We start from the raw sequence: 4923 nt of genomic DNA on the forward strand, positions 1-4923 counted from the left end.
GAACCAAAACCCCCTGATGATTACGCTAAACTGAATATTGATGCCTCTTACATTGGAGCCTTGGGAACTGATGATGCAGCGGGTCTAGTATCCAGGAATGGTCCGTGCGGTCCGGACATCTTCTGACATCCAACACCATCATCAAGTGTGGTCCGGACAATTTTTGGCATCCAACGCCATGCATCCGACGTCTGCGGCTCGGTATGGATGGTAAAAATCTCACAATGCATCAAATGTCAGCGGCATGGTCGGAATGTTTGAAATCTCACAAACCTCATGCCGCTCATTAATGCCACTCAGAGCGGACGAGACCGACGCCCGCCTTCCGCATTAGTGCCGCATATCGCATGAACTAGGAGGAAGCGCCAACGAGTGTCCGCATCATTCACTACCTCAGTCGCGGCGGCACGAGCCATGGCCTCGGGCACTAGGATGGAACTCGATTAGGTGCTAGCTGATGATGAGGTGCGCCTGAGCGACACAACATGGCGCGTCGGCCAGCGTTTGTCACGTCCAGACGTGGCGTTGGACGGATCCTCGCCGACTTAGACCTCATGTTGACCTAAGCCGAGGATCATTTTAGGATCATCACCACGTGGACGTTCGCCCACTGTCGGTGCCGGATCCACGACCAGCAGTACATAAAGGGGTTGATCGAGTTTGAGCATTTGGCCTAGCACATCTCCGACAAGGGCAAAGGCAGGCTGCACGGGCCGAAGTTTGTTTTCAAGCGTCTGCACCAGACGAAGGCGGCCGATCAGGGTTGGCACGACCCTTGGGAGGCCTTCAGCCGCTTGAAGGGCCGCGGTAACGACAAAGGTGCCGGCGGCGGCCATGTCTGCGACGACACCATCTAGTACCTGGCTTAGTTTGGTTTAGGTTTAGTTTAAGTTTCATTGGGTTTAGCTGAACGTTGCTAAATTTCGTTCCTTTTGGTTGATGATATATCAAAATTTAATAAATATTGTCCGTGTAGTAAAGTTTGTGTAAGTGATTGTAACCTATGCTCCAATGTGGACCCCTAAACCAGACATTTATCTATCTATGGACCAGTCTGGAAAAGTGTCTCGATACCCATACGAAAGCCGGTCACATTTCAAATACTCCATATACATTTATATCTAGAAAAATCTAAGACAAGAATTTTGAGACGGAGGGAGTAGAATTTAGCAAAAAAAAATTGATGCAAATTTACACAAACTGGATGATTTTCATTCAAATTTAGATGATTTATACATAAAACTGGACGAAATAACTAAAACTAAACTGACAGTGATCTTGTACGTGTGACCTGATACCCATCCGTCCCTGGACTGGTTCAAACATCCATTTCCCTATAATCTGGAAGCAAACTGGGAGGCTTTGAGCGCGTCCGGGTCACTTTTATGTAAGTGTCCAACACCCAGGTCCCAAACAAAGCCTTTCCGCTCCACCACTCCAAAAGACACGCCACTTCCCGCATTCATTCCAGTCCAGAGCCGCAGCGGCTGTCATTGATGCCACCCACCTCCGTGGTAGTTGCGTCGCTACCCCGCGCCCTTCCGTCACTCGAAGCCTGAGGATGACAGCGACGGTGACAAATGGGGTGCCTCATTAGACGGCAAAATGAGTCCGGACTGGTTGGTCCGGACTGATGCGGGCGGTGAAGCTGTTGGACATAGTGCTGGGCATGCACGGTGCTCGGTGCGGGCCGTGTTGTGTGTAGGCGTTGTATTATGTGCGTTGGCCAGCGGGTTCGCCCGGCCGTGAGCAGAGTGCGCACGGCACCACCACGGCCGGAGCATGCGTCCTCTCGCTGCACTCGCTCCTTTCTGGACAGAGCAGTACTTCACACTTGACGTCCGGCAAGATGGGAGCACGGAGCATCACGCGAAGAAATCACAGCAACAAAATCATCTTAATTAACTAATCTCACGATTTCAACAGAATACATAACAGTTCTTCCCAAACAGGGGAAGCAGAGCAACTAAGCTTCCTAGGAGGAACACTCTTGCCACATATAGATGCTGCAGGGCTGGCCCATAGGCAGGGCAAAGAAGGCGACCGCCCCGGGCCTTGATATCCATAGCAACCATTGTATACTACTATCCATTTAAGCCCATAGAAACAAACCATTCTAATAGATGACATGAAATCAAGCAGGCGACAGTGAGATTAGTTAGCCTACTATCATATTTTGCCAACTTATTACTGAACCTTTTTTTTCGATAAAGGATGAATTTTATTGACTCAAATGGAGCACGAGAAGATACAATATGAGCACACACCCGACCTCTGCATAATTAGGATGCACACAGCCAACCCAACACACACGCATAAACATGCCAACAACTAGCAAGGTCACAAGACCAAAAGCTATGCATAGGCATGGAAAAAAAGAAAATGAAAAGGTAAATTTATACTCTAGAAGGTACTATAAATATGTTTATTTAATAATATACTAGACACCACTATTAAGACAATAGTTACACAATACAGTTTTAGAGATATCTACAGTGATATTTGATAATATTAAAATATATAGCAACACATACAAATATACAAAAATATGTAGATATGTTTTATAAAATTTTCCAACTTTTATTTAAACATATGTTTCATTAAAACATACAGTTAAAATTTGGCAGAGTTGATGTTTTGAGTAACAAACATTACAAAATGATGTCATAATTAATATTACACAACCATGTTATGTGGCTAATCAACTATACTAAAAAATAAAGTCATTAACATATTAGTATGATAAAATAATTTTAGATAAATAATTGGTATAAAATACTTATTTTAATTCACTCCGGGTCCAAAAGTTGTTTGGACAGCCACCCAAAGGCGCTATGGTCATCGCATCTATACTGACGCCCATCTAGATCCTCCGCTTGGATAATGGACAAATCCCAAGAATCTTGATCATCCAGCGTAGTCTTTGTTGGAAATATGCCCTAGAGGCAATAATAAAAGCATTATTATTATATTTCCTTGTTCATGATAATTGTCTTTATTCATGCTATAATTGTGTTATCCGGAAATCGTAATACATGTGTGAATAATAGACACCAACATGTCCCTAGTAAGCCTCTAGTTGACTAGCTCGTTGATCAACAAATAGTCATGATTTCTTAACTATGGACATTGGATGTCATTGATAACGAGATCACATCGTTAGAAGAATGATGTGATGGACAAGACCCAATCCTAAACATAGCACAAGATCGTATAGTTCGTTTGCTAGAGTTTTCCAATGTCAAGTATCTTTTACTTAGACCATGAGATCGTGTAACTCCCGGATACCGTAGGAGTGCTTTGGGTGTACCAAACGTCACAACGTAACTGGGTGACTATAAAGGTATACTACGGGTATCTCCAAAAGTGTCTGTTGGGTTGACACGGATCAAGACTAGGATTTGTCACTCCGTATGACGGAGAGGTATCACTGGGCCCACTCGGTAATGCATCATCATAATGATCTCAAAGTGACCAAGTGTCTGGTCACGGGATCATGCATTACGCTACGAGTAAAGTGACTTGCCGGTAACGAGATTGAACGAGGTATTGGGATACCGACGATCGAATCTCGGGCAAGTAACTTACCGATTGACAAAGGGAATTGTATACGGGGTTGCTTGAATCCTCGACATCATGGTTCATCCGATGAGATCATCGAGGAGCATGTGGGAGCCAACATGGGTATCCAGATCCCGCTGTTGGTTATTGGCCGGAGAGTCGTCTCGGTCATGTCTACATGTCTCCCGAACCCGTAGGGTCTACACACTTAAGGTTCGGTGACGCTAGGGTTGTAGGGATATGTATATGCAGTAACCCGAATGTTGTTCGGAGCCACGGATGAGATCCCCTAGGCTCCCTATATATAGTGGGGGAAGGAGGGCCTCTCAAGACACGCCTTTGGTGCCTCCCTCTCCCTCTCCAACACCTCCTCCTCCTCCATAGAGCTTGGCGAAGCCCTGCCGGAGTACTGCAGCTCCATCACCATCACGCCGTCGTGCTGCTGCTGGAGCCATCTTCCTCAACCTCTCCTTCCCCCTTCCTGGATCAAGAAGGAGGAGACATTGCGCTGACCGTACATGTGTTGAACGCGGAGGTGCCGTCCGTTCGGCGCTAGGATCTCCGGTGATTTGGATCACGTCGAGTACGCCTTCCTCATCCCCGTTCTTTGAACGCTTCCACGCGTGATCTACAAAGGTATGTAGATGCAATCCGATCACTCGTTGCTGGATGAACTCCTAGATGGATCTTGGTGAAACCGTAGAATTTTTTTTGTTTTCTGCAACGTTCCCCAACAGTGGTATCAGAGCTAGGTCTATGCGTAGTTCTCTTGCACGAGTAGAACACAATTCGTTGTGGTGTTGATGTTGTCAACTTTCTTGCCGTTACTAGTCTTATCTTGCTTCAACGGTATTGTGGGATGAAGCGGCCCGGACCAACCTTACACGTACGCTTACGTGAGACCGGTTCCACCGACAAACATACACTAGTTGCATAAGGTGGCTGGCGGGTGTCTGTCTCTCCCACTTTAGTTGGAGCGGATTCGATGAAAAGGGTCCTTATGAAGGGTAAATAGAAGTTGACAAATCACGTTGTGGCTTTCACGTAGGTAAGAAAAACGTTCTTGCTAGAACCCTATTTCAGCCACGTAAAACTTGCAACAACAATTAGAGGACGTCTAACTTGTTTTTGCAGCAAGTGCTTTATGATATGATATGGCCAAAGTTGTGATGAATGATGAATGATATATATGTGATGTATGAGATGTTCATGCTATTGTAATAGGAATCACGACTTGCATGTCGATGAGTATGACAACCGGCAGGAGCCATAGGAGTTGTCTTTATTTTTTGTATGACTTGCGTGTCATTGAGAAACGCCATATAAATTACTTTACTTTATTGCTAAACCTGTTAGCCATAG

This window comes from Triticum dicoccoides, chromosome 1A, assembly GCF_002162155.2.
Source record: "Triticum dicoccoides isolate Atlit2015 ecotype Zavitan chromosome 1A, WEW_v2.0, whole genome shotgun sequence".
NCBI classification, from domain to species: Eukaryota; Viridiplantae; Streptophyta; class Magnoliopsida; order Poales; family Poaceae; genus Triticum; species Triticum dicoccoides.